Source organism: Lynx canadensis, chromosome C1 (assembly GCF_007474595.2).
Source record: "Lynx canadensis isolate LIC74 chromosome C1, mLynCan4.pri.v2, whole genome shotgun sequence".
Taxonomy (NCBI): domain Eukaryota; kingdom Metazoa; phylum Chordata; class Mammalia; order Carnivora; family Felidae; genus Lynx; species Lynx canadensis.
In genome coordinates, this window is record NC_044310.1 from 126,974,415 (window position 1) to 126,985,908 (window position 11,494).

Consider the following 11,494-nt stretch of genomic DNA (forward strand, 5'->3'; position numbering starts at 1 on the left):
TATTTATTTTGGGAGAGAGAGCACACATGGGGCAGAGAAGTCTCTGCACTGTCAGGGGGGAGCCTCCCCTGGGGCTCGAGCTCATGAACCATGGGATGATCTGAGCCTAAATCAAGAGCTGGATACTTAACCAACTGAGCCACGCAGGTGCCCCTCTAATTTTTAACATTTTAGTTATTATGTGCCTTGATGTGGCCTCTTTGAGTTCATCTTGTCTGGGAATTTGCGTGCTTCCTGGATCTTGTTGTTTTCTTCCTCAGTTTAAGCAAGTTTTCAGCTTTTATTTCTTCAAGTAAGTTTTCTTTCTCTTTCTCTCTCTTCTCTTTATGGGACCCCTATAATATGAATGTTAGTATGCTTGATATTTTCCCCAGAGTTCCCTTAACTGACCCTCATTTTTAAAATTCTTTTTTTCTGTTCAGCATGAGTGATTTTCACTACCTCATCTTCTAGATTGCTGATCAGTTCTTCTCCATCTTCTCATCTGCTGTTGATTCCCTCTAATGTATTTTTCATTTCATTTGTTGTAGTTTTTAGATCTGATTGGTTCTTTTTTATATTTTTTATATCTTTGTTGAAGTTCTTGTTGAATTCATCTACTCTTCTCCCAACTTTGTTGAGCATCCTTATGATCATTACTTTGACCTTTATATCAGGTAGATTGCTTATTTCTGTTTCATTTAGTTCTTTTTTTGAAGTGTTTTTTTTCCTGAGTAATTTTTATTCTGAGTAATTTCTATATCCCATGTGGGGCCCAAACTCATAACCTCAGGATCAAGAGTTATGTGCTCTTCCGACTAAGCCAGCCAGGTACCCCTCATTTAGTTCTTTTTCTGAGGTTTTGTCTTGTTCTTTCATTTAGCACTGTCTCCTCATTTTGTCTGACTCTGTGTTTGTTTCTATGTGATAGGATGGTCAGTTATGTCCTTGTCTTGTAGGTAGTAGCCTTATATAGATGGTGTCTTACAGGGCTCAGAAGCACAATTTTCCCTGGTCACCAGAACCTTGCACTCCACAGCCCTGTGTGGGCTGTGTGTACTGTGACTGGGCTATGACTGTTGTAGATGTGCTGGTGGGTGGGGGTGGCCTTCCTCCTTTCCCCTGGGCAGAAGTCATTTTGGAGGAGCACTGGTCCTGGCCAAGGCTGCCTGTTGGGTGTGGCAGGGTGGTAGCCACTTTGGGGAGGTGGTGCCTGCTGGAGCATGTGGGTTGGGTGGGGCAGGTCTGCAGGGCAACATTGGTAAGTTGAGTGGTGCGGCAAAGTAGATGGAGAGTGTCAGAATTGATTGGCACCTGCCACTGTTGGGCCAGCTAAGGTAAAGGAGGGGAAGAGAAGTGGTGCCCACCAGCACTTCTCTTCCTGGACAAAGTTCTTACAGATCCCTGAGTCTCTATACATGCCAGAAAAGTAATCAATAAATCACACATAGCCCAGGTGCTTTACAAACTGCTGCATCTGTTCTGGATCTCAGAGCAAATGAGATTGTGTGTGGGACCTTCATGTCTTGTTTTTTTCTTGCCCTCCAGTTTTTCCAAAGTTAAGCCCCACTGATTTTCAAAGCCAGGTGTTGTGGAGGCTCATCTTCCTAGTCCAGATCCCTGTGGCAGGGGTTGCCCAGTGTGGGGCTTGAACCCCTTGCTCCTCAGAGAGGACCTCTGTGCCTGTGATACTGCTTTTGCTGTGGGTCACACCAGGGTTTGGTGCCTGACAAGACTGCATCTCTCTCTCTCTCTCCTGCCCTTCTGGATGTGGCTTACTCTTTATATTTTTAGATGTGGAAGAGCTGTTATTCTAGTCTTCAGGTCATTTTCAGAAAGTTGCTGTATATTTAGTTGCATCCTTAGTGTGTCCATGGAAGGTGGTAAGCTCAGTACTTCCTACTCTGCCATTTTCCCCTTGCCTCTGTAACCCACTAAATTGTTACACCAATATTTTCAGAGAGACAATATTACAACCTTTTTTTACATATGGGGATATTGAGGCAAAGAGATGTGAAGTGACTTGACCATGATTGTAGAGCCATTAGTTAAATGATGTATTTCAATTCAGGTAGTGTGGTGCCAGACTCCATGTTCTTTTTTTTTTTTTTTTTTTTTTAATTTTTAAGTTTTTATTTATTTATTTTCAGAGAGAGAGAGAGACAGAATGCACAGAGGAGGGGCAGAGAGTGAGGGAGAGAGAGAGAGAATTCAAAGCAGGGTCCTCCTTGTGCTGAGCACAGAGCCTGCTTGGGATTCTCTCTCTCTCTCTCTCCCTCTGTGTGTCTCCACTGCCCATGCACTCTTGCTCTCTCTCTCTCTCTCTCTCTCTCTCTCTCAAAAAAAAAAAAAAAGGCCCTTTAGATTACTTTGATGCATACTCAAGTTTAAGAAAAGCTGGCGTGGTTATTAGGGATGTAGGAACTTGACTAGCTTGGGTTCATATCCCAACTGTACCACTTACCAGCTGTGTGATTTGGGGTTCTTTTAAAAGCCTTTTTATGTTCCAATCTCCTCTTCTGTAAAATGAGGATAATCCTAGTCCTTATCTGTAGTTTTCTCTGGTGATAAATGAGTCCATCCGTGTGGAATTTAGAACAGTGCTCGGTGCATAGTTAACACTCAACAAAAGTGAACTATGACTGTTATAGATAACATGTAAATGTTGAATCTGAATCTCATTTTATTTATTTATTTTTTTCAACGTTTATTTATTTTTGGGACAGAGAGAGACAGAGCATGAACAGGGGAGGGGCAGAGAGAGAGGGAGACACAGAATCGGAAACAGGCTCCAGGCTCTGAGCCATCAGCCCAGAGCCTGACACGGGGCTCAAACTCATGGACCACGAGATCGTGACCTGGCTGAAGTCGGACGCTTAACTGACTGCACCACCCAGGCGCCCCTCTGAATCTCATTTTAAATGATTGGGTTTAGAAAAAGAGATAGTAGCCAAGTGTATTAGAATTATTTGTAGAGTGAAGACCTGGGGACTCTCTTGCATAAGGTTGAATACTCCAATCCCTATTTTGGCTGCTTAAAACCCTTTTCCCCCCTTACTTCCTGGTTTATGATTGTGATGTGGAAAATGTAGAAGGTGCCAAGTTCTTTGGAGTTTATGCAAATAATACATAGTGCACATTGTTATGTGGCTCTTCATTTTCTATGAAGGCTCCACTGTCATCAATTTTATATCCTGTTCCCACGAGAACTTCACCTTTTTCTTCCCTGCATCCCTTTCTTGATTGATTGTCTAGTTTCTCATTTAGACAACTTACCCTCTTTCCCCACTGGCCCATTCAGAACCACCTTCTATTAAAAAAAAAAAAAAAAAGAAAGTTTTCCATTGAGGCATCTGTATACTCATTTCCCTTGTTTTTCACATGCCTTCTATCTGAGGCGATTCCAATTGTTTTACAGTGTGCAGCTGCTACTAGATACTAATGACATTTTCACTGGGTGAGTTGCATTTCCCAGCCTTGTTTCTGTATATTTGATTGTCTTCAGTATTTTATGTGAGTTGTAAACACACTGGGTAGAAACAACTCAATAAATGACAAACAGTAAAATGAATAATAAAAAGTTATAGTCTCATAAAAGGAGAATGAGTGGGGCCCCTCTCCCAAATAGAAGTAAGCCAGGGATATCAGTATGTTCAGAAAACTACCGGCTAGTTGCTACTTTGCTTTAAAAATATTCTTTTAGTCACAAACTTGTTTTCCCCTGCAGTGCACAGTTAATTTTCCCTTCTGCTTAGCTTCTTAATCACTCCAGGAAACACAGCCATTTATTTATCATCCACATCCCAAATCTTGGTGTCATTTCTTATTACTTATTTCTCTTCTCTCCAACATTGAAAAATCTACCAAAGTTTTTCTGCTATTGCCTTTTTAACATTATCCATCTGTAACTTATCTCAAAGACCAGACTTTATACAATTGTGGGGAACTGGAGAGTCAGGGTAAATAATAATTCATTTAGTTAGATTGTCTCTAGTCCTACTTTGTAATTCCATACATGACTATAGCCATATCCAAAAATTCTATGAAGACTTGTAGACCTACATCCCCCAATAAATTGAAATGGAAAACACAAAGTGTAAAGTATATCACACTTTTAAAATAACTGTATATGAGCCAGGAGATGTGTATGAGCCACAAGACTCTGTGGGCCTCTTCTTTGACTTTTCCTATTTATTGTTCAGATGCTCTTCGTTATCTTCTGCTTTGCTCACTTTAACATAATACCTTTCAGTTTTTCATGATAAGTTCACCATTGTCACTATTTGGGGAGTATGTGGTTTTACCGTCTACCATTTCTTTAAGAAAAAGCTTTTACTTTTAGAAATGCTCTTTACTGAAAATTATTTTCTCCAACATAATGTCCTTTGTCTATTCTCATTTATGCTTCTGAATATGACTTTGAGCCAAAGGAACTGTTTTCCGTATTGTGAAGAATAACCCTATGTAAATCATATATAAACAAGTTATGCTGAATCAAAACATTTAATTCCATTTATTTCTTCATTTTAGTAACTTTAGTGATCCAAACTCAGATTGGTCTTCCTCATTGAGTCACTCAATACAAACACTGTTAAGAAAATCTAATTTCTTACCATTCTCTGAGCTGTGGTAGATCATGTTTCTAAAGATGGCTACAACAATATCTCCCATCCCATATGTTCTTTTGCAGTGTGCTCCCTCATCAAGAATAGAGTTTATTGTCATTCCCTTTGAATCTAGACTGGTCAATGACCTATTTTGATCAATAGGATGGATCAGAAATGATGCTGTCTAAAATCCAAGGCTGGGCCTTAAGAAATCTGTACCTTCTGCCTTAATGTCTTGGAATGTTCTTTCTTAGAACCAGCTGCCATAGTGGGAGGGAGTCCTAGAAGCCATGTGAACAGATCTCATCAAGGAAAATCAAAGACCTTGGCCAGCAACTCCAGCTGAACTTCCAGCTAGGATGTGAATCAGGCCATTTTGGTTGTTCCAGCCAACTCAGGACCCTAGCCAACACTCTATAAACTAGAACTGCCTGATTAACCCATAGAAACATGGAATATAATAAATTGCTTCTATTTTAAGCCACTACATTTTGAGGTGGTTTGTAATGCAACAGTACCTTACTGGACCACTGGGACTCCACTGATCTTCTTTTTGAGGCCTTGTGCCAAGTTTACCAGCTTACGTCACCACCCTCAGACTTCTGCAAGGAAATATAACTTATTTTCTGGGTCTTCACCATCTCCTTTTAGCTTTGTAGACAAAATAGCCCATGCTTCAGTGAAATGGCCAAATGATAATACTAATGAACACTTTTTGAATGCTTATGATGTGCCAGGCACTGTTTTAGCTATAATATCTTTATTAATATATCTAATCTTTGGAACAATTTTTTGAGCTCTTATCTCCATTTTACAGATAAGAAAACCAAGGCACAGAGAGGTGAAGTAACTTATCCTGTACAAAGTCCAACAGCAAGTGGAGTCACCATCATAACTCAAGTATCAGGTTCCAGAGGCACATGCTTAGCCACTGTGATGTACTGCCTCCCATAAAAAAATGTCTCATGTTCATCAGGTTAATCCTAAAGTGCCTGAAGTAAGTGGAGTTTCTTTGACTTATGTTACCTGATCCTCTTACGTTGGTTAAGAAAGTCCTTTACTCTCCCTCTCTCTCTGCTCTCCCCCACTCATGCTCTCTCTCTCTCTCAAAAAAAATAATAATAATAATAAAATAAAATAAAATAAAAATAAATAAACAAACAAACAAACATACGTTAAAAAAAAAAGTCCTTTAAGGTTTTGATTGCTTCATTCATGTATACTATATTCTAGGCTGTGTCCTGTGCTGCCACTTATATTTAGAAAAGCTTAACGTTAGAAAAGTGTAAACCCTTGACTGTTTTTGTGTTCACAGTTCAGGGCAGGATTGAGTGCCTGCGTGGTTTCCCCAAGTTCCTCATCCCCACTGGGCCTCCTCCACAGAGGGCAGCAGAGTGACAAGCAGGCAGCAACCTGGAGGAGAGAGCAGAGAAGCAGTGCTGCTCTGGGCCAGAGCTCTTTACTCATTCTCCAGACCACAAGAGCCAGGCTGGAGTGCTGCACAGAGCCTCTCGGCACCTGTCAGACTGAAGGAAGGAATGACCGCCGCTTCTAATAACAGGGGCCAGAGACAGCCAAAGCCATGCTAGTTAGACTTAACAGTGGAGGGAGGCCTCTGTGCTTGTTAGGCAGTTGCGGCCCTAAGACAGGCTCCCAGGGCCACTTTCCAACTGGACTGCTGCCTTCCAGTCTCTCCTAGGTAGCCGTTTCAATGCAAAGGTGTGTGATTTTGCTTCAAGTAGTCTTGAAGCCCTTTTGCCTCCTATTCTTCCTGGTAACTGCCTCAGGAACTCTGAGGGAAGTAAAAAAAGCTAATTCCAGTATTCAATAGGTCTGCATTGTCATGCTGTATTCAGAGCAGGGGCTTTGGAGACAGACAGTTTTGGGGTCAGAGCCCCATTTTTGCTGCTGAATCACTATGTGATTTTGGGAAAATTGCTTTCTTCTTTCAGCCTCAATGACCTTAACTGTAGAACAGGTTAGTGATATTTACCTTGTGTGGCTTGTGGCTGTTGTGAATAAGTCCTATGGGCAGAGCTCTTGGCCCCATACAAACCAAGAAACCATCAGGGTACCTATGAGTACATAAACAGTATATATTGTACATGTGTATAACCACGGGATACCATTTAGCCTTAGAGTGTAAGCTGGTGTTTCAGACTCTACTATATAATGGTTGCTCAGGAAAAAGGCAACTGCCACAATCTATTTTAGAAAAGTACGATCTTTTAGGCCCTTCCCTTTTACTTTCATCCCCTAGATGCTTTGGAAATGTGTAGTATAAAACTGACTTCTCTAATTTTAAAAGGTATCTAAGTCTTGATCGCATGTTAAAACAATTTTTTTTAACATTTATTTATTTTTGAAAGAGGCAGAGCATGTGTACGGGAGGGGTAGAGAGAGGGAGATACAGAATCTGAAGCAGGTTCCAGGCTGTGAGCTGTCAGCACAGAGCCTGACGTGGGGCTCAAACCACAAACCATGAGATCATGATCTGAGCAGAAGTTGCATGCTTAACCGACTGAGCCCCCCAGGTGCCCCTTGATTGCATGTTCTTAATCTGAGGTTTACTGGTCTCCAGGAGTCCATGACCTCCTTGAAATGGTATGCAATATTTTGTGTGTCTACATGTATGTGCATTTTGGGGGGGGGGAGATGATTTATAATTACCAACAGGCTCTCAAAATGGTCCATGTTTGGACAAAAGACTGAAAACTCTAATATAGAAAGAGCCTTTTAAATCTTCTACTGAAAGTAACTTGGAGGCCTTCCCTGACTTAAGACAAAGCAGGCATAACTTTGGAAAACACTGGAAATGGATCCTGTCTTTCAGCCAAGGCCAGTCTCTTTTCCCCAGTGTGTCTTTAACAGAGTAGGAGGCTGGCTGTTCCCACTGGCACAGGTAATGCCATAAAGACAGGACTCTGTGGATGAAGAGGTGTTGCCTTCTCTAATTACACCTCACAAAGACCAGAGCCTAACTTCAGCTGTACCTTCTGTCTCTGGGAAGTCATTTATGGAGCAAACCTATAATTAGGATTTGCTGCTTGAAATATAATTCTCAGGATGACGAATATCTAAATTATGTCCCCAGACACATACCTGAGGCAGAGCCCTCAGGGCTGATGGCCATAAGGGGTGCATGTGGTATTCATTCAGTGGAGATTAATAAATGAGGATGATATCACTCAGAATCTCTGAAGGGGCAGGTGTCCAAGAAGCCCTTTTGGCTTCTGCAGTGGGGCCTAACAGCCTGTGCACTGGGCTCCATAATTTATGCCTCTGGCACAGAATTTGCACAAAGCAGGAATAGCCACATCAGCATTTTGGGATTTAAGGCCAGCTTCTCTCTTCCACAGATCCTTTCTCCCAAATTGTAAGGATGATTCGGCTAATTAATTCTACTTTATTTCTAAAGAAAATGATTGTTGGTATACCAAATAAATGAAAATACAGTTTTGGAGGAGGAGTTTTAAAATAATTTAAAAGTTCAATGGATGATGACTAAGTTTGCAGTTGTTATTCTTATATCTCTTTAATGGACAGATAATCTGTGAATTATGGAGTATACAATATAAGGTATATGGACTATATTAGGGAAATATTTTGACCCATATAAATACATTGAGATAAATGGTGGGTGCACCTGTTCCTAGCCTGTCTCAGGAATATACGAAACTCTGGCACAGGATGAACGTCTGTTGGTGTCATTGTGACAATAAGAAAACAAAGCTGGCACTGGGGTCAGGAAGTCTTTGGTGGGCGGGGAGCCACCGTCTGCAGCCAGAGCCCAGCCGGCTGTGTGTTCTGATGTCCATCAACCAGGAAAGGGAATCTAAGGTTTCCAAATGATTTTACCCCTTCACAAAGCTGCTGTAAAATAAAATACAAATCCTTCCTGAATGTTCCTAGCTTTCCTTCCTTTAGGAAGTTTTCGGTCAATGGGAAACAAAGTCTTATTCAAAGGATTAAAGCCATAGTCATTCTATTGTTTACAGCTTCAATAATGTGGCTTTCCTTCCACAGACAAAATTTCCAATTCACAGATCATCTAAAAAACAGGAAATTTGGGGGAAACACGTGCTTATGATAACAAACAAGGGATCTAGCATGAGGTATAGAAGTTTATGCAAGGTTTTTTAAGGTTTTAAGGTTTGTTTGTTTTTTTTTTTACTACAGTGTTTCTGGATGCATTCTAGGAAGATTTTTCCTTAAAGGAGAAAGCCATATGGTCTATAACATAAAACTACTCCATTCCCGCTTCCACCCCCAGAGAGAGGAGGGGCAGGGAAGAGGGGAGGCAGATTCTGGCTGTATTTCCTTTCTTTGTTTCTATTTCTTTCTTTCTTTCTTTCTTTCTTTCTTTCTTTCTTTCTTTCTTTCTTTAAGTTTATTTATTTTGAGAGGGAAAGAGTGCTCGAGGGGGAGGGGCAGAGAGAGGGGGAGGGCCAGAGAGAGGAATTCAGAGAGACAGAGAGAGAGGGAGAGAGAGAGAGACAGAGAGGGAAAGAATCCCAAGCAGGCTCCACACTGTCAGCGAGGGTTGGGGGGATTCCAACTTACTAACCGCGAGATCATGACCTGAGCCGAAGTCAAGAGTCAGACACTTAACTGACTGAACCACCCAGGTGCCCTGGCTGTATTTTCAAGTTTGTGCTCCAGGCAGTGCTGCAGAGCCAAAGACTTCTCCCTGGTCTGCCTGCCAGTTGTTAGTCCTCCATTTCTCTTCTTTTTCCAGCCAAGCCCCAGGCCTTTACCTGGGGAATGGAGGGAGAAGGGCCAACAACTTTTGTTAGCGGGGCTGGAGTGAATATATAAGAGAGGGAGGGGCAGGCAGCTTTGAGCTCTGGCTGTGGGCACTAGCCACAGGGAGCCATAGGAGGTTAAAGAGGTTGTGGAAACAGTCACTACTTTTTTTTTTTTTTAAGTTTATTTCCTTTTTTTTTTTTTAAGTTTATTTATTTTGAGAGTGAAAGAGAGAGAGCAGGACAGGGGCAGAAGGAGAGAGAGAATCTTAAATCTTAATCTCTCAGTGCAGAGCCCAATGCAGGGCTGGAACCCATGAACTTTGAGATGGGCTGCTTAACCGACTGAGCCATCCAGGCGCTCCAACAGTCACTACTTTTGCAAGCAGAGGGAAAGCAGAGCTGGTGGGACCAGGAGGAAGCAGCAGCACTAAACCGTGAGAACAGACTCACTCTGGAAATCTAGTCCAGCTGCTTCTAAATAAACTACCAAGAGAATTCTTTTTTTTAACTCAGATTCTTTATTTTGGTGACAATGTTTTAGTCTCTGTATCTGTATCCTAGAAGGAGGACCATAGTTCCTCCTGAATAATAATTTTTAGTGTCTGGAATTCCCCAACATCATGATTTTTCCCTAGTTCCCCATCTTCCACCATTCTCTTTAGCTTTTATCCACCCTTCAGGGAAGATGGCACTTTTCCCTAATTGAGGGATGACAGAACCTATTTTCTTCTATGCTTTTGCTACTCAAGGTGTGCTCTGATTCCCAGCAGCATCTAGCTTAGTAGAAATTCAGACTGCCTGTCCCTTTCCTATGACCACCGAGTCAGAGTCTGCATTTAAGGGGATTCCTGGTGATTTGCATACACATTAAAATTAAGGAAGGGCTGGTCTATACCCTACTACAGACCTGACTCATAATTTACAACCACCAACGCCTACAGGATCCTATATTCACTGACCCTGACCACTAGTCCAGTCTGATCTCACACCACTCTATGCTCATTTGCTAATCCCAGCCTCCAAGCTTTTGCATTCCCTGTTCCCTCTGCCTGGAGTGCTCTTATCCCCTCAGTACAGCTAACTCCTTTATTTCATTACTTCATATAGAGACCACTCTGTATGAAGAACCACCCACAACCCAGCCACTGTCTATCCCATTGCTCTGTTTCATACTTTTTAATGGCACTTGTTATCTGGAATCATTTTATTAATTCCTTTTTGGGTATGTTTTGTGGAGAGTTTTATTTTCAGTGCCCAAGGCACTGGCACATTGAGGTGCTTAGAAAATATTTATTGGATCAGGAATGAGATTTTGGGGATCATGAACAGTGAAGAGCTGTGCCCAGAGAATTATATGGTAAGATCAGGAATCCTCTGAACCAACTCAACAGCTATCAGTCAATTGGCCTAAGATCAATACTTTTGAGTCCCAGAAAGAAAGTTCACAAAGCCTAGTCTTCACACCAGTAGCATTCCCACAGGGAAATTCCTACAGGGAACTTGGTAGAAAGGCAAATTCTTGGGCCCCACCCCAGACATACTCACAAACTGATTCATAAACTTAAAGATTACCTTAAATTGTTAAGTCGAGCAACCTGTGTCTTAACAAGGCCTTTAGATGTTTCTGATGCATTGCCCTAGACAATATCAACATCTTACCTGTGTGGAGAACCCATAGTGTTCAGAGCCCTTTCACATACATCACTATGCTTCTAGACTTTAAAAAAAAGCCCTGGGAAGTAGGCAAGGCAGGTGTCATTCCCATTTCACAGATGAGGAAACTGAGCCCTAAGAAATGATTCCATTTGCTTATGGTCATATAGTTTTATCAGAGTCACCTGGGATACCTAGGCCTATTTCAGACCTACGGGAATGAGAATCAGTGAAGGTAGGGCTCTGAAATCTGGATTTAAAAAAGAAATAAGCTTTCTAGGAGACTATGAAGCTCCTAAAAGTTTGAGAACTAATTATGCTAGAGAATAGACAAATGAGAATTAGAACTCATAGCCCCTTGTTGCTGATATACTTCTCTTACAGGGTCTTGAGAAGAATAAGCACAAATGATACTGAACTTTACTGAAAAGAGTTAAACCAAAGTCCCAATAATTCCATAACTTTTATTAGACTCTGACTCTATTTATTACTCTTCTGGATTATGAG